The sequence below is a fragment of the Felis catus genome, chromosome D2, assembly GCF_018350175.1.
Source record: "Felis catus isolate Fca126 chromosome D2, F.catus_Fca126_mat1.0, whole genome shotgun sequence".
Lineage (NCBI taxonomy): Eukaryota > Metazoa > Chordata > Mammalia > Carnivora > Felidae > Felis > Felis catus.
In genome coordinates, this window is record NC_058378.1 from 43,677,396 (window position 1) to 43,701,735 (window position 24,340).

The 24,340-nt window shown below is 40.4% G+C and overlaps 1 long non-coding RNA gene across 3 annotated transcripts in view; it reads right to left on the reverse strand.

The window, feature by feature from the left end:
• Nucleotides 1-9,153, reverse strand: part of LOC123380821 — a 48,688-nt gene extending 39,535 nt beyond the window's left edge. For all 3 annotated transcript variants that reach the window (XR_006587063.1, XR_006587061.1, XR_006587062.1), the window contains exons 1-3: nt 7,056-9,153; nt 6,285-6,403; nt 5,992-6,069 (exon numbers count right to left, since the gene is read on the reverse strand). This is a non-coding gene — a long non-coding RNA (uncharacterized LOC123380821). The remainder of the gene's footprint in view (nt 1-5,991; nt 6,070-6,284; nt 6,404-7,055) is intronic.
• Between the last annotated feature and the right edge of the window lie 15,187 nt (nt 9,154-24,340).

The window sequence follows — 24,340 nt, forward strand, 5'->3', positions numbered from 1 at the left end:
TAACTTTGTATCCTACAACCATGCCATAATCATTTATTAGTTTCAGGAGGGTTATTTTTTTAATCAATTCTTTTGGACTTTATAGATGATCTTGTCATCTGTGAGCAAAACTAGTTTGTTTCTTTTTCGATCTGTATACATTTTCTTTTCTTTTCTTGACTTATAGCATTAACCAGAACCTGTAGTACAATGTTGAAAAGGAGTGGTAAGAAGGGACATCCTTGTCTTGTACCTGATCTTAATAGGAAAGCTTCAAGTTTCTCTATTAACTATGATGTTCATACAGAGTTTTTAAAGCAGGCTTAATGAAAATTCTGATTACCAGAAATATAATCACCAATAATAATGAGACAAGTTATGTGGAGCTAACTTGCAATATGAGGATGAGATACGGTTTTGCAAATCACAAATCATGAGGTTCCTAAATCCAGACTTAGACTTATAGAGAAAAAAATAGCATAAACTTGAAATATAAAGTACTAGGGTATTTTTTTATGCAGTAATAATGCACAGGGAAGTAGATATTAAACATTAGCCAACAAGTTTGACTAGAGACCTTCCCATTAAGGGAATAATGGACACCAAGGAAGATTTCTGGCAACCACATTTTTTAAATGAGAAAAAAAAGAACTTTCCCAAGAGTACAAAGTCAAAGTCAAAAATTAAGTTTCTCTCTAGCAAAATACCACAAAGGAGAGTCAACACACCAAAGAATATGAAAGTTGCTATCATGCATAAAGAAAAAGTTCTGATTGGCTTTGTGCCAAAAGACTTCAATAGAAATATCTAAAGTACCTACTACATTTTTATCAAGGAAATTAGAATACCTAGGGTCTTAGTTCATTTAAAAAGCTTAAAGAACAAACATTTAGTTTTCATAGTTCTGGAGGCTGAGAAGCCCAAGATCAATAATTTTGAATCAAGACAACCCTGGAGTCTGCACCCCCCCAAAAAAAAGAATGGCTAAATGACATGCTAAATATATTATCTTCAAAAATAATGCAAAATCAAGAAAGATGGAGGCCATACAAAGGACAATATTGTCCTGAACTTCCATTTAAAACAATGAAAATATGACACACTCCAGCCTAATTGCACAGTGACCAAACAGTGGAAAGTGGGGATGAAGTGGATTCTGCTGCATGGGTGTGAGGTCTGTGCTGCATACGAAACCACTTATTCTGATGCTTAAGAAGGTCTCAAGCTCTTCTAAGTGAACTACAAGCCAAAGCACAAGTCACAAGCCACAAGTCAAGCTACTAATCTAGAGGCAAGATCAGAGAGCAAGCAAGAATATCAGGATCTGTGCTATGTCATAGACCACTACCACCATACAAATATTAAAGATGACAAAAACAATAACTTCAAAATACTGAACTCTGCAATTCAACTTAGTAACCCTACTGAAATATCCTTAGTCTTTGGTGACCCGTATTAATAAAGGGACTCCTTAGGGAGATATGTCATTCTGGGGACAGAGGAAGACTCCACCATGAAGCTCAGAGGTGCTAGTGCCCAAGACATTTGACCTCATCTTTTGTAATGGTGGTCAGACAAGGAGAATAGAGATTTAGTGAGAATTTTACCCCTAATATGTAACATCTGCAACATTTTTGAGGTTATATTTTGTCTGTTGATATTTTTTTTACCCAATACTGTTAGTGAAACATACAATTTGTTCCAGTTTGTAGCTATTTCTAGGAGTTATAAGAAAGAAATATTCCCACAAATGTGGCAGATCTAAGTCAGTGACCTAGAGGTCCCCAAAATTAAAGTACATTTTACCTGAGTGTTACACTAAGGTGCAGAGACCTTTAAGAAAAAGAGTCTCAGAACTAGGAATCCCAAATAAGAGAAACATTTACTATTAAAAATGTGGAGTAGAAGTATTCCCCCAAATGGAAATATAGAGTACTAGAAATACTGATTATAAAAGTAGGGAGTATCAGAAATCTCAGTACTATAAATACTGAAAGATGGAAACAAAGAGTACCAGTGATGGAAGTGTTCTTGAAAAGTCCTTCCCACCTACAAGGACTTGTACACAGGTTAAAATCTACAGAGCACTTGTGAGTCCTCCTCAGTGATGTGAAATATCCTGGAAGTTATTATCATGGAAACCAAAGAGGTTTGCCTCTCCTTAACCTTTCACTAAATCCTCTTCTTTGTCACATCTCTTATGGTGATATTGACCACCTGGTTTTCCAAACTAAAGCCTCTCTTGGCGGATGGCTTGCAACGTTTTTCAAGAACAGCTTAAAAGCTGAAACACTTCCATTTTCCCATTCATTGACATGTCAATCTTTCAGAGTGGCTCTCTGGTTTCCATGATGAATAAAAAGAGTTACCAAGATGCACATTCTTAGAAAATAATAATTACAATTAATTTCCCCCACTTGAGAGAATGCACAACACAGGCTGTGGAGACAGGGGGTGTTTGGGGTCTCATTGAAAACCTGGGTGCTCTGTCCCACCAAGTGCCCAGAGGTACCTAAGCCAACAGGTGGGGTATCAGAAAACCAAACACAGCCTAGATGCTTAAGTATCTTGTTTATTTCATTTTGAAGCTTGATGTCCAACATCCTTAAACAGTGTCTCTGGTTCTTTTGTGCCTTGGACAAGTGTCCGGTAATCTGTTTTAATCAATGAAGTGCAATTAATATTTCAATGTGGGAAAATAGAACATAGAATCTGAAGAGGGCAAAGGCATGTGTTACTACAGCTAACTCTTTGGCCTCAACATTCTGAGTCTCAGTTCTTCCATTTCTTAAATGAATACACAGTACCTTCATAACAGATGATGATGATGATGATGATGATGATGAAGTGAAGTGTTAAAAGAATACCTAGTATGGTCCAGGAATAGCATAAGGGCTCAGGTGAAGATTGTATCTCGGCCTTGTGAGAACTCTGGTCCACCACTGGACTCTTGCCTGGCCTCAGAGTCTGAGAACGCTGCCCTGGGTGTCATCTGTCCCTTTCCTGCCTCAAGTTTATTATTACCCACCCTGAAGTCTGTGAAGTTAGTACTTAACTGAGCCAGAGTTTAAACAAGACTATGTGACTCTCAAACCCATTCTAGCAGCACACAGTCTCCAAGGTTGAGGCTCAACATAAGTACATTCACACTTACAGATATTATGTCCATTACATATGTATATATTACTACATATAATATATAATGACTATATATATGTGTATATATAACACCTTCCGTGTATTATATATGTTTGCTTCTTTGTTGTATCTCCTCTATAGGATGTAAGTTCCATGAGGGCAGAGATCTTGCCTTGTTAACTCCTGCACCCCAACTCCAGGACTGCTTGGCCCAAGTATGCAAAACGTTCTTTATAGTTCATCAAATAGTTCTTCTAATAGTTTTCTGGGTGTTTGCCATGGCTCTTCTAGGTGTTTCTATAAATGTTTGTTGAGTAAATGAGGGAATACATGGATGCATAAATTAAAATAGAACTTTGCAAATTATTTGGCGTAGGTACTATGTGAGCTTCAGAGAGAGACAAAAGTACTATTTGGCCTATGACAGTTCTGTGTTGACATTTCTTTCCTCCTGAGGTGTTAAAATGTATCTTACTGACCATCAGTTTCCAAATGGGGTATGCAGGTAAGAGGCATTCATTCATGAAAGAGCCTGACTTTTCAGGGGAATGCAGATGGGGGCAGATAAGGAGGGAAGGCATTTTTTATAATGCAAATAATCACCAGCCCTTTTTCAGAGATCACCTTAAAAATCCTGCCAGACTGGATGCTATCTTAGACTATATTGATAGATCTCCAATAACTATAATTAAGTTTTTTCCTCCCCAGGGAGAAACAAGTGATCAATGACATTTTCTAAGGCTTCTTGCAATTGTGTAGCAGAATGTATCTCTCAAATGCTGTAATTTGTGAGGACTTCAATACAAGACTTAATGAGGATTTGGAGACACGCAGACTGAGTAATCATCATTTAGCTGACAAAAAGAGTGTTAACATATCTAAAAAGGGCCTAAGGTTAATTGATATTTGGAAAAATGAAAGCCCTGCTTAGTATATTTTTCTTGCCACAAATTAGAGATTTACTTCTTGAACCTCATATCAGCATGACTTTGCTCATTACCTCCTCTGTTCACACATTTCGGTTTATGTTTCCAATCCCTTTTCAATCCCAAAGGAGCTAAAATGGAAGAGGGAGCTAGAAGGGTTCTCTTAAATAGTCACAGAACATAGGGTAAGTTTGTAGTAAGAAGTGTATATCTTCATAATACGGAATTTGTAGAACATGAAAATGTATAGGGAAAAGGGGGGAGAAACAGAAGTCCATATGCTAAAGCCACCACGTGCAAACATTTTGATGTGTTATGTTTTATATTTCATTTATGCTTATTCTTAGCATATTTTAGATGTTACTATATGTACAATTTGCAGGGTTTTTTTTAAGTTTATTTATTTTGAAAGAGAGAGAAAGTGTGAGTGGGAGAGGGACAGAGAGAGGGAGAAAGAGAGTCCCAAGCAGGCTCCTCACTGTCAATGCAGAACCCCATGTGGGGCTCAAACCCACAAACCACAAGATCATCTGAGCTTAAGTCAGACTTTTAACTGACTGAGCCACGCATGCACCCCAAATTGTGCAATTTTTAAAAGCTAACTCAAGGGATAATCCACATTTTAATGGTAAAATCATGCATCAGGAGCAGATTATAATTTAAATGATCATTTCCTTATTGCTCAGAATTTAGAATTAGTTTCCTTTTGCACTTTTATTAATGCTTCATTAAACATTTTTGTGACATTTTGTGACATTTTGTTTCTGAATTCAGGATAATGTTCTTACTCTTCAGTCCCATCAGTAGAATGTTTGGATCAAAAATTCAGAGCAAATGTAAAACTCCTTTATCAAACTTTCAATATTTTTTTCTTTTAAAAAATTTTTAAGTTTATTTACTTATTTTTGAGAGAGAGACAGAGAGAGAGAGTGAGAGAGAGGCAGAGGGAAAGGGAGAGAGAGAATCCCAAGCAGGCTCTGCACTGTCAGCACAGGGCCCGATGCGGGGCTCAAACCCACGAACCAGGAGATCATGACCTAAGCCGAAACGAGGAGTCAGATGCTTAACTGACTGAGCCACCCAGGTGCCCCACAATACCTTTTTCAAAAGAGTCGGACCTTGTACTTTTACTTCCTATAATAGAAATGCAAATAAATTCCTCAAGCCTGAGTCTTTCATCGAACATATTTCACCAATCCTGACTTTAAACTTATCCCTGTTCACAGCAGACAGCACCTGAGGCAACCTAAGAAAAATCGCTCTCGCTCTCTCTCTCTCTCTTTGCGTTATATGTTGCTCTAAGAAACCTAAAACACAGTAGACTTCTGCTCTGCAATGTATGTGGTGGTGTCATCATTGGCTGGAATCACATCACATGCAAGCCAAAGACATACGGGACGAGGACCCAGAAACCACAGGAGACAAGGAGGAGACTTGCAGAAGCCAGTTGGTACTGAGGCAAGAGGTCACACGGCCCCAGAAGCAGGGAGAGCCTGAGATAGAAAATCACCTCAGCTTAAAGGGTTTACACTCCCCAGGAGGTCTGGTTGCACTTTCCCCTCTTCTTATAATCAACCTCCTGTTTCCTTAAGCTTCTCTGAGTGTGTTTCTGCTCCTTGCAACAGAAAATCCCTGACAAAGCACATGTCGGTGCCAAAAAGGGACAGCATTTTGTATATAACTGTTTGCAATTTCTCAAGAGCTTCTAGAGAAGCCAAATGTAATGGATATAAGATTACTGCTTCAGGGCTCACATCAACTTAATAGCCACTCATTCAGTCTCTATGTACAAACATACACACACATATATGTACACATATAAATGTGTATGTTTTATGCATCTACACATATATGTATGTGTGTGTATATATCTACATATACACACACACTCACGACTAGTTTTCTGATAGAAAGACTCAACAGAGATTTGAAGGCCCATGTTCATTACCTGCAGGTATGCATTGATGCTATCCTCCAGTGTCCTGAAACCCAGAGAGAGTAAGGAGAAGCGATTCTATCACCTCACCTGGGGAAATATCATAAAAGAACGCAGACGATGTTTGTAGTAAATCTGTAACTTAACACAGAGAATTTTAAAATCAGCTTCCTGAGAGAAAGTAAGGGAGGGTGATGTCATGGCATTAAAACAATAAAACCTATAATAAACCATTAATATGCTACACAATAGTATTTCTGCACCAGAATTGGCAGACAGGTGATCACAGGGAAACAAGAACTTACAGGTTATGATTCCTCAGTATGCCCTGCAAACGTGAGGGTTGCTGCGTGTGTCCCCAATGGATTATAGCTACAGGAGTTCTTCATAGTAAGAATGAGCACACTTCCACCTGTGAGGGAAACTGAGGCAATGTTACCCGGTTAGCCTGCATTCCCTGTGTTAGCAAGTGATAGAGCTGGAATATGAGCCTGGAGCCACTGGGAACCCCAGACACCATGCTCTTTCCCCTCTTCCATCTGACTTACACATGTTTCTATTTCCACTAAACCTGGAGGCAGAAAATGCTTCTGTGCTCGGGGTCTTTTTTGACTTATCCTTAAGCCAAACATATTTAGTAGGGCTTGTTTTCTTATGATCAAGGATTGAAACCTATTCCTCACTCATCTTATCCTTATTCCCCTAACTCACACTCTGCCAGACTTCCTAGCTTTTGAAATTACTGAATTTTGAGACAAAGATATATAATCACTAAGATAAAGGGCTGAAGGGACAAGACTCTTAAAATATGAGTTTTCTAAACCATACCTGCTTTTAGGGCAGCCTCATGGTGAAGACAAGAGAAATAAAGTAGAAGGGGAAAAAAGAAAGAGCCTTCCAGATTGTGTTTCTGCGTTCAGGCTTCCCCTCCCCACCCCACCTCCACCATGACTGGTCAAAATGAGTCTTCCACTCCTCCAGATTCCGCTGAATGTTTTTAAAGTATCACTACTTCGACTCATCCATTCATCTCCCTCCACGTTCAAGGGAAGATTCACATTACTGATTTTTCTTACCCTGAAACTTTTATTTTCTAGCCCGAGTAAATTGATGTTCATCTCCAATTGCCCACATAATCTCCAGGCACACTCATTCTACGTCGATGTGCTCTCCAAGACGTACGGCTCCACTGTGGGTGCGATGGAATATAGTTACTGAAATGAAATATAAAAACCAAGAGGAAAAACTCACTGCCATGCTCCCTCACCCCATTTCCAAAGCGTCACACTGGAATTTATCCTCCAAAGGATTCTTTTAGGCTTTATCTCACCCTGGGGCACATCTTAGAGGGTGCTGTTTGGAGATGCCAGAATTAATTTTCTATCAATAAAACATTCTACTTTATTATATCGGTGTCTTAATTCATTCACTCACTTAGCAAACATTTATGGAGTGACCTTTATGTACTGGGCACTTTGCAAATCACTGAAGGGAAAAGATACTGAATTTTGTAAGATAGAGATTCTGTCTGTGGTAGGAAGAAGGAAAGTGGACAGTCATAGAGAGGTGAGATAGGGCTTCAGGTGGATACTTGGGGGTGCCTAGAAGGGCACCCTCATTGTGCCCAAAGTGTATCGGAAGAGATTTAGCCAGAGAGGGCACTTTTGGCTTAGTATTTGCAGAATAAATTGGAGGGGGCATGCACAAAAGCACGTGTGTCTACTAGAACCAGGGTAGATGGGAATGCATGATTCTTTTGACAACAGAGCCTGGTGCCAGAAGCCATGAGGAGAGTGTGGGGAGCAGCACAATGATCATGGGGGACTGGCCATTCCTAGTGAGGTAACAGACCAGGGCCACACCATAGAGAGCCCCCTAAGCAGTGGTCAGAGCTTATCTTTACTCTGCTGGTCACTCACAGGTGTGGCAATGTAAACACAGGGCTGTATTTTCCCTGGTCCAGAGCTCATTATGGGTGGTGGATGTTGACTTCCAGATCCTGCATGCTCCAGGAGGGGGCTCTAAATTCCTGGTTTGAAGGAGGAAATAAGAGGAGAGAACAGAATCCCTGTTCTGCTATTTATTAACTGTGAGACCAGAACAAGTAAATTAACTCTCTCATACTCTGTTTACTTATTTGCATATTGAGGGTGAACTGGGCTGCCTTGATAGGTAAATATCTCAGTGTATAAAATGCCTTGCTCGCTGTCTTCGTGGAGATAAAGCACACTGTGATATTTACCAAGATTCCCTCATCGCTGCCCCCTTACCCGGCTTTCCACCTTCACCACCTGTGTCAATTCTGAGCTTGGGAGTTGCAAAAACGACATCTTTAGCAATAGGCTGAAGATTTGGGAGTCAGTGTATGAGAGGAGGCAAGCCTTAGGCTCTAGCGTGTGTGGCTGAGATCTCTAGTGTGTGTGTCCTTCTATCCTATTGCCTGCTTTCTGGGAGCATGATGATCAGCTTCCAAGATAGTTTTGAGGAAGTCAAGGGTAGAGGGAGTCTGGGCTCCTGATTCATTTCCTATGGTTACTATAATAAATTGCCACAGAGTCAGTGGCTTAAAATAACACATGTTTATTCTCTTACAGTTCTTTGTGGGTCAAAATCAAAGGAGCCATGCTCCCTCTGACGGCTCTATGGGACAATGTTTCCCTGTCACATTTTGGAGGCTGTCCCCATTCCTTGGTCGGTGTCTTCTTCCACGTTCAAAGCCCACAGAATAGCATCTTCAAATCTCACTCTCTCTGCCAAGGTCACGGCATTGTCTCCTCCCTTCCGTCTAGTCCTCAAATGTCGCTCTGCTCCCCACTTATAAGGACACCGTGATCACATTTAGGGCCCAGGTGGGTCCAGACAATCTTCCCCATCTCAAGATCCTCATGTTAACCAACATCTACAAATACATTTTGTGTATTGTTTGTTTCCTTGTTTGTTTTTAATTGTTAACTAAAGTATAGTTGACATATAATATAATATTCATTTCAGGTGTGCAACATAGTGGATTTGACAATTATAAATGTCACCACGGTAAGTGTATTTACCATCGGTCACCATACAAAGTTATTACTATATTATGGGCTACATTCCCTACGCCGTATCTTTCATCCCTGTGACTTCTCTTTTTTTTAATAACTGGAATTTTGTGCCTCCTAATCTTCTATTTTTCCCTTCTCCCTGCCCCCCCCCCCTTTCTGGAAACCACCGGTTTGTTCTCTTTTTCTCTGTAGTTATGGGTACATTTCTATTTTTTGTTTATTTGTTTTGTTTTTTGGATCCCACATATAAGTAAAATCGTATGGTATCTTTTTTTGTCTTATTTCACTTAGCTTAATACCCTCTAGGTCCATCCATGTTATCATAGATGGCAAGACTTTATTCTTGTTTATGGCTGAGGAATATACCTTTATATGAATATACACACACACATACATACTCTTCTGTATTCATTCATCTATTAATGGGCACTTAGGTTGCTTCCATTTAAGGTAACATACTCACAAATTCTGGGTACAAGAACCTGGAAATCCTTCAAAGCTAGTTATCAGCCCACCAGGGCTCCTTTAATGAATAAAGGCCCTAGAGCCCTGGGGCAGAGGGGACTAGGGTGAGGCGAGTGTGGCACTCAGGGCACATGACCCAAGGTGGCTCACACTCTCAGGGTCCTCCTGAGTGAGGAATCAGCTCCTGAAATGAGCAGCCCCTTAAATTTTGGGTCCTTGTTGCCTTGCTCACCTCACCACAGTCCAGGTCCTGTCTTGGACTGGTCCAGTGCTTCAGCAATGGCAAAGCAGAGCTAGAGCAGAGTCAGGTGAGCGTATGTCTAGGCAGCAAGGCTGAGATAGTCCGGTTGAGTTCCTGCTGGTTCCAGGAACTGGGGTTCATTTGCATGTGGGGGGCCGGGGGGTAGGGGGCAGGGGATAGAGTAACAGACAGGAAGAAGATATAAACAGCAGAATGATTCCCTGTGATCACAAGCCTAATACCTCACTCTAGTTACACCCCAGACTGGAGCGGGTTTCACTCACACAAAGCCAATCTTGGAGACAACTTGCTTCCGTTTGGGAATGGGATCCCAGGCCAGGTGGAAACAAGGTAGTCTCAGAGCTTCCCAGCAGGGACTGCACCAAGTACAAGATGAAAACCGTCTGGGAGGTACTTACAACGTGGAAGAAGGATGGGCAGACTGCAGACAGGCACTAACTGAACCTCTGGGGAATGAGGCCCCCTGCAGGAAATGACATGCAGACGTACTGCCTCATGTATATACACCCACAGCGTCTTGTCTGTGGACGCAGTGAGCAATGAAAAATGTCCCTTTCCTCTTAGCTTGCCCTACTCGGACCGGAATGCTGTCTGGGCAGTATCAGTTCTGGACTCCTGTCTCGGGAAACTCAATGAAGAACCGCCCTGTCCGCAGGCCCAGGCCCGGCTGTCTTCCTCCATACCTCCTCCTTCTCTTCCTCACACACTCCCAGTGAGAGGACAGTGACTCAGGCTAATTATACAGTAACAGGAGAAAAAAAAAATACACTTTTTTCTCCCCCCAGCAGCAGCTGGGACTTTCTATTTATTTGTCCGCTATTTATAACTCACTCAGACAAGGAGGTCTTATCTCCTCCTCCTCCTCCTCCTCCTCCTCTCCAAATGAAATTTCTCTGGGGCGGATCCAGCTTTATCTAAATTGGTTGGACAGAGGAGCACAGCGTATATAATCCATACTGAAGGAGATAAGGCTTTCTCCTTGTACTAGATGTAAAAATAACCAACGAGCAAAATGAGCATGGATAGGGAAAAATTAATTTACTTGCCTGCCTAATTACTAGATGCAGGATAAATGTATCTGCTTAGTTCCCTAATTATAATAATACTTAGCAGTTACATGAAACTCTTCATCATCAGAAACACCACCCTCTCCTGACACTAAATGATTAATCTTTGGCATCCCTGTGTGAGCATCTTATCTGAGCAAGAGAAGTACCATGAGGTTGGAGGGGGTCAGGGGATCAGGGTGAGGTGCTGAGGCCACTCCTTATCATTAAAGCAGAAGCTGCTTCCTGTGTCTGGTCCCTGGGCTTTAGGACCTGGGAGCCAGTGGATAATCTGTCCCCTTGGGCTGGCACAGGACCTGCCGGCTGCAGTGAGAAGTCTACCTTCAATTCCCAGAGAGCCTACAAACTGCCACCCATCTGGCTGTGTAGCTGGAACTCCTCCTCCCACAGGGAATAAGGCCCATGATGGCCCTGAGCTGAGGACCTCCCCCCTGCCCCAGGTGCCATCTTGGAGCAAGGAGCAGTCACCGGATGAGCCCCATGGGGCACCTTCCATCTGCTAATGGGTTGTCTCCCCACTTCTTGGCTTGATGTTCATTTGTTCACCTCTACTTTTCCTTCTACCTGTGGTGGGATCCAGTTCCTGGCACCATTCATATCAACTCAGAACTTGATAAGACCTATGTTTTCCACCTTTGCAGGCTACTAGGACCTCTTTGCCTCCAAACCCTGTGGCCTCACAGTCCCCGAGACTTAGATTAGACACCACGAGAAGACACAATTCTAGCCTCCAGTGGAGCTGGGTTTTCTACTCTATCCTCCTGAGCAATAGGAGGTTTTTGCCCTCTTGGAAGGACATTATTCTGCCCACTCCTCAGGCTTTCTTCAGCCTGCTCTGTTTCTGGCTGGAAGCTCCCAGCATGCCTGCACCCTGGATCATGCCAGCTAGGGCAGGAGACTTTGGCCCAGGCCAGGGCTCTGTTCTCAGGCAAAGGAAAAATGTACCCTGCCTCCCTGCCCTTTACACTAGATACTACCTAGCAGCTGCAGAGGGAAGAGAAGGGAAGGGAAGGGAAGGGAAGGGAAGGGAAGGGAAGGGAAAGAATCCAACACAATCATCACTATGTTTCGGTGCTTGATAGACCTTCAGTAAAGTTTGTTTAAAAACTTAAATTTCAGATCATTTGCCAAGGCCTCATTTTTTGTGACTTTCAGAAAAAAAGGAACCATATAGACAAACTATGGAGAGCATCTACAATCATAAGATCTTGCTTTTGTCTTATAGCCAGAGGTGGGGAGAGGGGGGGATCAATGAAAACAATCATTACTTAAACTGCAGCTTTGTTGTATTTTTTTTCTTATTTTTATACACATAATAGGCCATATAAATATTGCTTAAATTTAAAATTCACTAAAGCTCAAAGCTACCATAATGGGATAAGAATTATAAGCTCTAATTATATAGCTTTGAGGCAATGTAATTATGCAACAGTATTTGAAAAAGAGTGAACACAACACAGGGGATCTCTCTCTCTCTTTCTCATTTTCTTAATTTGGGGCTTGATCTTTAACCATGGAAGAAGAGCTAACTCCTGGATTTCCACCAGTCATTCCTCCATAGTTCAGTTAGTGACACATTTCAGGTTAAATCATAGAGGTTCAGAAAAGGGAGGGGGCAAAGAGTTTGCTGCATTTTCCCACAATATGCCCATAGGTGAGGTGGTGACCCCTAACCCTATTTCACAAATCAGGAATCTGAGCTCGTAGGTTCTGTCTGATGCCAAATCCCCACAGCTTATCTCTGTCTGTCACACTGAGCCAGTTCAGAGCACCAGCCAAGATGGCGAAGGTGACAGAGAAAGCCTCTGACAAAGGAAAGACACAGTAGGGCAGAGTGCCACCAAGGAATCCCTGAGGCGCCAGAATGTGGGGGAAGGGCCACACTAGTTCCTTGGGGAACCCAGGGCTGGGATGAGATTGAGAGCTTTGGAAGGCCGGGTTTTATTAGACACTGACAGGAAACTAGTAGCCCATCCCAGCTCTCCAATAGTGGGCTGACCTCCAGAGTAGTCTGTTTCTGGAGATGAATTAACATAGGAAAGGAACAGACTTGTCAAGGATGATGTAGAAGAAAGGCAATTTGCAAAGCAAGCAACCGCTTCTCTGGAGGTTATTTCCAACTGTGAAGAGTGCCCACCCTCTATTTGAACTTTCAGTGTTGCTGTGTCCCAAGCTTAAACACAGGCTTCCCATTTCATAGATGTGTATGTGTGTGAGACCATAAATGAAACTTACACTGAAGTCTACCTTGTGCAAAAGCCACACTACACGAGTGCATTCAGCAGGCTACCCCATTTATCAGAGAAAGGAGAGATACATTGTGTCTCCTGACCTGTGATCCGTTGATTAATTAAACCGGTGGGGGAGAAGGGCATGGTTATCCTACTTAGATTCATCAAAAACGACGATCAGCAGTGATGTTCTCAGTCAGGTAGCCAGAAGTTTTCTCAGAGGATGCCTGTCTTATTTTCATAATAAAAATAGCCAACATACATTCCACGTATTCTGTATCTTCTGCTTTCGAAGTGTATGCTATATGTTTCCTGTATTGAATCTGCACAGCAAATTATTCTTATTAATGATCATTCCTATTACACAGAACAGGAAAAGCAGCTCCGCTAAGGTGGCTTGTGTACCCAGAGCCCGCAGTCTGATTCCAAGCCCGGATTCTAATGCACTTGCACTGCACCCTCTGCCCGAGGATAATCAGAGAAACCAGAAGCACAATTCATTCTTGTAATTTCTGGGGAAACTATTTTTGGGTACTGTGGACCTGTCAAGGAGGTGGCACTGTTTTCAGAGATAGAAGCCCTCTGCCCATCTTTGGTCTCCTGCATTCCATCTGTCTTGGACATCAGCGCCCATCAGCTTTTGCAGTTGCCTTCACCAGCACGCATGCTGCAGCACCCTCTAGAAATTCCTACTTCACACCCAGACCCCCTTCAAAGAAACTTCACCGTGGATTCTGCCCACACCTCTTAATTACTTATCCACAGAGCCAGCTTCCCTGAGGGTCCCGAAACCGCCATCCATCCTCGGCTATAGCACCCTAAGAGGTTGAAGACAAACACATTCTCTTTTTCAGAGGCTAATTCTGCTTCGCACGGACATATGCTGTACTGACAAAGGGCCGCAGGCCTTTCTCTCCCCAAAACTTTCAAAACAGAAGGCCTCTGTCCAAAATAGAAATGTGTGTTACACTGTTCCCATAAAAGAAGGAGACAAGAGGAGTGTCAGAGCCACAAACATTCTATTTCTAAGTTCAGAGCAAACAAAAAATATGTCAGCCCAGAGGGGATGGAATTGGAGGGAAGGGGGAGCGAGACATGCGAACTTTATTCTATGTTTAAATCCCAACATATGGGCCATTTCTATTTTGGGATGACAAATACTGACGTCCATATTATGATAATTAATGATATAAAAAGAGGAGCTAAGCTACATTTGAAGGTCTCAGTGGGCGATCCTGTTATCAGTAGAGTGGAGGCCATGTGCCCATTTTGCAGATTAGATTTGAAGAAATCAAGTGGTACTGCCCAAGGTCACCCAGCTATTTGAAAGCAGAGTACAGATGAGAATCTGAGCCAGGGTACTAATTTCTCCTGATGAATCTCATTTTCTGGGATCAACTTTTAACAACTCAGTGTACCTCTAAGACAAAACCCTCCCAGATCCCGGGTTGGGAGAAGACCCCTTGGAGGGGCTGAGCTGAAGGACAGATGTTGCTGAAGGCTAGTGATGGGGACCTGGCACCTGAGCCCCAGTAGGGGGAACAGCGCTCTGTATGAGCCAAACTCAGCACTCCACAGACCATTGGGCCATTCCTATTGGGAGGCTAGTTGGAAATACATTTGAGAAATCAAATGAAACAAACCCTCTACATCTTTCCCATGAATGAAAGTGGACTAGTTCCCACAGAACATGTCACATGGTGCTACTAACATGTCTTTCCAAGGACCCCAGACTCTAGCCCTTCTTTGTGCCTAAGCTGTAGGCCCCTATTCCTCACCCTGGCTAACTTGTGACCTAGGAGGTCAAATTATGACTGCAGACTACAGTTCCACAGGGATTCCCAACTGCTCCAAAACTCAGGCCCTTTATCCTACCAAAATTTTTGGTTTCAGAATGCTCACTCAGCAGTTCACAAACTTAGGTGTATGAAACGTGTAGCTTTCTTTTTATTTTTTTTTTCTCTAACGAGACATGATTTATCAGTACCTTAGAGTTCAAGACCATTATAATAGTCAACTCAGTGATACCCACCACCTTTGCTTAAAGTTTTGTCTAGGTTTCCAAAGCTTTGCACGTGTCAGGATTTTAGGGTAGGATGGCAACCAACCACAGCATATGCTCAGACTTAGGTTTGAGCATTTGGTTTTTGGTGGTCAGTCTGCATAGATGACTGGGCTCCCTTTCTCAGGGTCCTCACACACAGTTCAGCTCTCTCTCAGCTGACTATGGTGCCTTTTGTAGTACAGGAGAAATGATACTTGTAACTACATCACCCTGGCTTTGAGAAACTGGCCTTTTACTCTGGCCATGTGTCTCCTGGTGCGGAGGGATATTCTCCTTCACTGGAAGCTTCCTGTGCTAGAAAAACTCTGAGACTCTTTCTGTTGTGAATTTGATCCCTTCACTGGGCTCCATCTGAGGGAATAGGCATAATTTCACTTGGAATTTTCTTTTTCATCCTCTCAAAAGTAGCAATTTTACCCAAAAGTTTAACTAAATACCCTGCTTCTTGTTCTGCCAAGTGGATTCTCTTTTCTACTGCATCTTTGAAATCATTGCTTCTGAAGGCATTCCAACAAATTTCAAGATCTAAATTTTCTTTCTGCCAGGACTTTGAAAATTCACAAAAGACATAAAGAACTGAAGAGTAGAGTGCTTATGCACACACACACACATGCACACACACTCGTGAGCATGCATGTTTTAGAATTTACTGATTAAATCTTTTTCCTACCTTAATTGATCTTTTAAGTATTATCATGTGGTTTCTCTCCTTTATTAATGTGACAAATTACAGTGATTGATTTTCAAACGTTAAGCCAAACTTTAGTTCCTGGAATAAAAATCCCGATTCAGTTAAAAGAATACATTTGCTTTTCTGAAACTCTGGATTAATTTTCTGGAGTTAGTTTAATAATGAGTATTTAAGAATTTTGCACCTGTGTGCAAGAGGTTGCCCTTCCTTGTAAACTCCTCGTCAGCTTTAGATATCAAGTTATACTGATCGTGTAAAATGAGTTGGGAAGGAATCCCTCTTACTCTATTACCTAGACAACTTTGTTTAACATCTGGGTCATTGCTTTCGTAGATACCTGGTAGATTTCACCCGTCAAAGTTTGTCAGGCAGCAGCTGTGGTGGTTGCGTTGGTGTCTGGTGGGTACTGTATCTCCTAGAGATTGAATTTCTTTACTTACATTTCTTTTGGGCAGATTATTTATGTTCTTCGTGCCACATGTGGTTATGTTGTATTCTCTAGGAACTTATCGCCTCAAATTTTCAAAATTATTGGCAGACAACTGTTCAGACTGTCCTCTTCCTACCTTTAAAGAGTGACCATGGATGCTGTTGGGACAGTTTTCATTTCTAACCATGGAGTCATTCATGCCATCTGTACTTTTCTGTGTGTTCATTGCCTCTAGCAGTTTATCAATTATGTCTTTTCAAATGGCTTTGCCTGTGCTGATTCTCTGTGTGATGGATGTCGTTTTGATTCTAGTACGCTTGTTCTATTGCCTCCTGTGTCCTTCCTTCCATTTTTTGGGGGTTTAATTTGATGATTTTTTTTGAACTTCTTGAAATAAAGGCCTTACCCTATATTCTACATGTCTAAGGTTATAAATATGCCTATAATCACAGCTCTCATCATGTATCACAAATTTAAATACATCATATTTCTATTATTATTCAGTTCATGATGTTCGGTCTGTTTTTGTTCCAGTTTCTATTTTCATGTCTTCTTTTTTTTTTTAATGTTTATTTATTTATTTATTTATTTTGAGAGAGAGAGAGAGAGAGAGAGAGAGAGAGAGAGAGAGAAAGAGAGTACATGTGTGAGTGGGAGAGGGGCAGACAGAGGGAGAGAGGGAATCTCAAGCAGGCTCTCTGCTATCAGCACAGAGACTGATGTGGGACTCGATCTCACCAACCATGAGATCATGACCCAAGCCGAACTCAAGAGATGGATGCTTAATTGACTGAACCACCCAGGTGCCCATCATGTCTTCTTTTAACTAGTGATTGTTTAGAAGCATATCGCTTAATTTCCAAACATATAGGAAATTTCAAGAATCATTTTGCTACTGACTTCTACTGTAACTCCTGTCTAGTAAGGGAAAATATGTTATATTCTCTCTCTATTTTCTGATTTGTATCTGTCTTCTATTTTTCTGCTGAATCTTTGAAATCTGTTTCCAAAGGCATTTCAATGAATGTTGGTATCTAACCCTTCTTTCCACTAAGAGCTTTGAAAATTTCAGTTATTTGGAATTTTAATTTATACCAGCAATTGGTCAATTTTGGTTTAATAGCCCATGTGCTCTTAAAAGTGAATATATATTTTACTGCTGTTAGATGCATGCCTTTAATCATTATTTTAATCAAGATTCTTGCTGATTTGTTGGATTCTTATTCTTGCCATCAATAGAACGATAAGTTATTATCCCCCACATCAATCCTGGTTTCACATTTGTGGTTTTTTTTAATTCCACCAATATTTGCTTTACATATTTTGAAGCTATTGTGTGTTAAAATTGAATCCCCCCTGAAAAATATCTTGAAGTCCTAGCCCCTGGAAACCGTGAATATAAACTTACTTGAAAGTAGGGTCTTTGCAGATATAAGTTAAGATGAAGTCACACTGGGTTAGGATAAGCCCTAACCTCAAATGATCATTCTTATAAGGAGAGAAGACAGATACAGGGCAGAGAGAGCCATGTGCAGACCGAGAGGTGCACAGACAGAAGTCACGTGATGGTGGAGGCAGAGGCCCTATTGACGTGGCTGCCAGCCAAGGCTTGGCAGTCAGCACCAAATGTTAGGAGAAGGCAAGGAAGGGGTCTACCCCGAATCTCAGAGGGAGCATGACCCTGCAGACACCTTGATTTCAGACTTCCAGCCTCCAGAACCACATGAGAACAAATTTCTGTTGTTTTAAGTCAATGCTTCGTTAAACAGCAACCCTTGGAAAACAGTGGACAGGGTATGTTACTAGATGCATAGAAATGTAAGATTTGTATAATTTCCCGGTGAATTGAAACTTCTATCATTATTACATACTCCTGTATGGCAATGCTTTTACCTTAAAGTCAACTCTGGTATTATTATTACTCCTCCTTCTTTCTATTTAATTTCTGCATGATGTGTCTTCTTGCGTCTTTTTTTTTTAAGTTTATTACTCTATTTTGAGAGAGAGTGAGCACATGAGCAGTGGAGGGGAGGGGCATAGAGAGAGGGAGAGAGAATCCTAAGCAGTGTTCGCACTGTCAGCACAGAGCCCGACATGGGCTCAATCTCATGAACGTGAAATCATAGCCTGAGCCAATATCAAGAGTCAGACACTTAACTGACTGAGCCATCCAGGTGCCCCCTGTATCTTTTCATTTTTAGATTTTGTACATTCATTTGTCTCATCAGATTAAAAAGAGTGTAAGTCAAATGATCTTTGTTATTGAATTACTTAGTTTTCTTACATCCCATATCAGATTTTGGGGTTAAATGTAGCATTTTCTTATTTGCTGCTCTACCATCCCCCATCTGCTTTTTTTCTAGCTCTTCTTCCTTTTTTAAGGAATTATTATTATTACTTACCGTTTCCTGCATTCACTTTTATTAGCTTGTTACCCTAAAAATTTAGCATGGGGCGCCTGGGTGGCGCAGTCGGTTAAGCGTCCGACTTCAGCCAGGTCACGATCTCGCTGTCCGTGAGTTCGAGCCCCGCGTCAGGCTCTGGACTGATGGCTCGGAGCCTGGAGCCTGTTTCTGATTCTGCATCTCCCTCTCTCTCTGCCCCTCCCCCGTTCATGCTCTGTATCTCTCTGTCCCAAAAATAAATAAACGTTGAAAAAAAAAAATTAAAAAAAAAAATTTAGCATGCATGCTTGACTAATGAAAGTCCAACATAAATCAGTACTTCTAGCAGTTATTAGACAAGGCAAGGACATTATAACACTGTATCTATATTTAATCATCTCCTATCATACATGCTCCTTCTTTTAGATGTTTATTTATTTACTTGGAGAGAGAGAGAGAGAGAGAGAAAATTCCCAGGCAGGCTCCGTGCCATCAGCACAGAGCCTGACACGGGGCTCTATCTCATGAACTGTATGATCATGATCTGAGACAAAATCAGGAGTCTCACACTTAACTGGCTGAGCCACCCAGGCGCCATCCCATACATGCCCTTTTTAAAATTGTTTAAAGTCTATGTATGTTTAAGTCCAGTAATATATTATTACTGTTTTAATACAAAAAAAAAAAAAAAACCAGAAAACAACAACAACAAAAAACCCATGCATTCACATTTATCTACATTTTTCCCCTTTGTGTTGCTTTTTATTCCTTTATGCTCTCTTAAGCTTCTATCTGGGATTACTTTTCCCTTCCTCTTCAAAAACCTGCTTTAACATATGATTTAGGGTGTGCCTGCTGGTGATAAAGCCTCCTAGTTTTATATATCTATTTGTATTTGAAAATATCTTTATTTTTGTTTCATATATGAAGGCAATTTGCATTGGGTCTAAATTCTAAACTGGCAGGTTTTTATTTTCTTTCTGCACTTTGAACATATAATACAATTGTCTTCTTTTTTTTTCCATCAATTATGTTGAAAAACCATTTGCTGGCCTTATTACTGCTTTAAATGAATATATCCCTTGACCCCCAACTCCAGGCTGATGTTAAGATATTTTTTTTTTTGTCTTTGGATCATAGTTTTACTATTATGTGCCTGTGTATGGTTTCCAAAGAACTTTTTCTGTTTGAGATTCAGCTATATGTGGCTTTATATTACTTGCCAGTTTATAGAGAATCTTAAGCCATTATGTACTAAAATACTGATCTTCCACATTTTCTCTTTCTCCTCTGTTCCTGGGAGTTGAATTATGCATATATTACAGCTTTTCACCATGTTCCATCTGCCTTTTACTCTATTTTTTGTGTTTTCTTTGCTTTTACCTTCCCATTTTTCAGTATAAACAGCTTCTTTTGATGTTTCATTGACTAATTCTCTCTTCACTTGTGATCAACTTGCTGATAGACCCAAATAGAAGTTTTTAAACTCAATTGTTTATTTAAGTTCTAGGTTTTGCATGTCCCCTACTGCCTATACAGATTACAAACCCTGTCTGCAGTGAGAGATGATCATACAGTGTTGCCTGGAGGCACTGATAGGCATCCCTGACAGTTGGGTAAAGCAGACAGAAAAAACAAAATGAAAACAAAAAAAGAAACTAACTCTCTGTGAGGGGCAGGAATGTGTGTTAGGCACAGCACAAAAGCTGGAGGAGGTACAAGATCACAAGGAAGGCCACATACTAGGATGGTAGGGATACAATGCCTACCCAAGATTGATGCTTAATCAGAACATCAGAGACTACCCCCCTCACGTGCTGCTCCCCGACAGGCTAATAAGTACAGAGTAAAAAATAACAGTCTAATGCTAGCTACCTGTAGAACTGTAGGGGACAAATTCCTCCTGAAGCACAGAGCAAAAGGGAAAATACAAAGCCAAGAAGGAAACAGACATTGAGAAATTACCTGTGGAAAACCAGACCACACTCTAAACCCAAGGAATCACCATAAAGGGATGAAAGACTGCTCGGAAACAAAAATTATTCTGTCTCCTTATTGTGTATGTGGTTACATAAATCTATACATTGAAATACACTCCAGAAAAGGGTCAGTTTTGCTGTATAGTAACTAAAAAACAATTTTAAGGAACAGGAAATAAAATGTCTCTCACAAACAAAACCCGAGATAATCCATTGCTAACAGACCTTTTCAATAGGAAATATTAATGGAAGATCTTGAGGCAAAAGGAATGAAATATTGTTTGGAAATCTGGATCTAGAGAAAGACGTGAAAATCTTATTGGCAATAAAATATATAGTGGTAAAGTAAAATTCATATGTTGAATTTATTTCTAATTACTGTAGATGATAATTGACATCCTGAAGTAATTTTAATGTAAGTGTATTGTATGTTTATTACAAGTATAAAAGTAAAATATATGACAACAATATCACAAAGGATGTGGGTTGGGAATATACTCTCATATAGTCCTGACACTTAATGTGAAGCAGTATACTGTTATTTCAAGGCAGACTAAGATTAATTAAAAATGTACATTTCAAACCCTTGGGCCACCCCTACAATGGGCATAAATAATAAATCAATAAAGGAAATAAAACTCTCAAATTACCCAACAGAAGTCAGAAAAAGAGGACAAAAAGAACAATGGAACAAATATAAAGTGGCCAAAAGGGTGGTAGATATCAATCTAATCCTATCTATAATCACATTGAAGATGAACAGTACAAACAAATTATTTAAAAGATTGAGACTGTCAAACTGGACACAAAGCAAGGCCTGACTATTGCTATCTATAAGAAATCACATTAAATTAAAAAAAAAATAGATGAGTTGAAAGTAAAAGGACAAAAGAATATACCACCCAAAGACTAACCAACAGAAAGAAAGTTGGAGTAGCTGTATTAATTTCACACAAAGTAGACTTCAAAACAAGGAGCATTTTCAGGAACAAAGATGGACATTAGCTAATGATAGAAGAGTTTCGTTGTCCAAGGAGACATATTCATTCTAAAAGTATGTGAATCTAACAACAGAGCTTCAAAATACATGAGGAGAAATTGGTACGACTGAATTTAGAGAGAGAGAGAGAGAGAGATAAATCCATGCCTGGAATCAGAGGCTTCAACCTTTCTTTCCTGACAGTACAAGCAGGCAGAAAATCAGTAGATCCCAGCAATCCGAAATGCAATCTAGACTTTGACAAATGACTCTAACTGTATTACAAATGTATAACATAACCACACTGAAGGATGTAGGCAAGAAAGGATCTGCCCTAATTATCTTTTGGAAACAAGAAGTTCAGCCAGATATATCATGAGGCTGAAAACAAAACGAACTGTAAGTAAATACTGTATTTTAATTGGTAAATTTGTTTCCCACATGGGTACAAGTTAGTCATACTGAAACTACCTTACATATACCCTAAGTTTGGACAAAATAGTGTGTATTTAGACAGTGAAAGCCAGGTTTTTCACTGTCAGAGAAAGATGGGACAAATAAGTAATGAGGTAATGTTAGAATGGACCCATGATGCTGGACTGGAGTTGAAAATACCAGTGTAGGGGCGCCTGGGTGGCGCAGTCGGTTAAGCGTCCGACTTCGGCCAGGTCACGATCTCGCGGTCCGTGAGTTCGAGCCCCACGTCAGGCTCTGGGCTGATGGCTCGGAGCCTGGAGCCTGTTTCCGATTCTGTGTCTCCCTCTCTCTCTGCCCCTCCCCCGTTCATGCTCTGTCTCTCTCTGTCCCAAAAATAAATAAAAAACGTTGAAAAAAAATTAAAAAAAAAAAAAGAAAATACCAGTGTATACTTATATTTTAACATAAGCACTTAGGCGTCCTGTGTAGCTCAGTTGGTAGAGGATAAGACAATGTATGTACAAATACAGAGATACATATACATATATATAATTTATTTATTTCTTGGAACAGAATGAAAAAGAGAAAGAGAGAAATGAACAGACACCTTAGTTTCTAACTACCATCTGGGTTCCTTGGGGAAGTGGACCGTTCCAGGGCTGGGAAAGGATGAGTAACAAGGTAAACCTGGAGCATCTTTTGATGCCAGAATTAAGGAAATGATTAAAAAAATAAACACGAAGCATGGGGCATGTCAAAAGATCACAGGAACAAATCTTAAAGGGCTCCAGTGACAAAAGTTGGAATCCATTTGAGCAACAAAATGAAAAAAATGGTAGTTTTAGATTATAACCCCAAAATAATTGTGTAAATACATAACTGGATAAATAAATGAGGTATCAAGGGCCATGTGCCCTTACAGAAGAACCCCAAGTGATAAACATAGAAGAGGGAAATATAAAATCACCATTAAAATGCCACAGTAATAATCACTGCAAACAAAATCCACCGATAAATGCTAGATTCAGTGGAAGCAACATACATACGTATATTTTTTCAAGTAGGCTCCACGCTCAGCATGGAGGGGGGACTTGAGCTCATGACCCTGATATCAGGGCCTGAGATGAGATCAAGAGTCAGATGTTTAACCAACTGAGCCACCCAGGCAGTGATTTTAACATAGGTCCACCAATTGTTCGATACTCCTTCCAGGGAGTGGTGGTTAATTCCTCACCCCATAGGAACGGGTTAAATTTAGTCAGTCACATCTAATAAATAGAGTGAGGAAAGGGAAGAATAATGGCTTTACAATCGAGAAACCTGGCAGACACCGTAACCAAGTGATCAACGTTAACATCACCTGTCATATCGGTATCACGTGGGACTGATAACGATACCATATCAAGGGACTATCATCTCTCAGATGTTCTTCCTCAAAATGTATAACCTCAATCGAATCATAAGAAACATCCAGACATAAATCAGGGAACATCTTATAAAATGCCTGACCATTTCAGAAGTGTTAAGGTCACCTGACAAGGAATCTTTGAGAAATTGTTGTAGGCTGGACTAAGGATATCTAACAACTAAATGTACAATGTACAGTGCAGGATTGGATACTAGAATTTAAAAAAAAAAGGCATAATGGGGAAAACTGTGGAAATCTAAATAAAGTCTATAATTTCATAATTAGTATTGTTCAGTTAATTTCTTAGTTTTAATAATTGAACCATGGTTATGGAAGATAACATTAGGAGAAGCTGTGTGCAGGGCATACAGAAATTACTCTTAAGTCTGAAACTATTTTTAAAAAAATTAAAGAAAAAAAGTGATATGGAGTCTAATAATATTCTATCTTGTAAATAAAGATCCCCAGGGTTGATGGTCTGTTTAGTTGTCCTGTTTTGAATTATCACCCAACTTCAGCCAATCGTTGTGGTTTCTATGTCCTAAGAGTATAGAAATTCTCTTCTCACTGTGAGTTTCTCTTTGGTGTCATCCAAGTAGGGGTGGGTTCAATTTTTTATGCCTTTTACCCAGCTGGATGTAGTTTGGTTCCTGTAAATGTGAATCATAAGTCTCACCAATTTAAAAACAAAAAAATCAGTCTTCCAATCATTTTTTACATTGTTCAGGCCATTTTGCTGACTGTCTTGTAAAAAAGCAACTTTTTTTTTCCTCCCAAATTTTTTTCATTCCCTATGAAATGTATCACACATGTGCTAAGTCTCATTAAAACAGTTTTGTTGTATGATACTGCAAGGCACTATAGGATTTGTATTCTAAATAGTATACATACTTACATATTGTATTACATATTTTGTTGTGTGTGTATGCCTTTTGTTTTAGT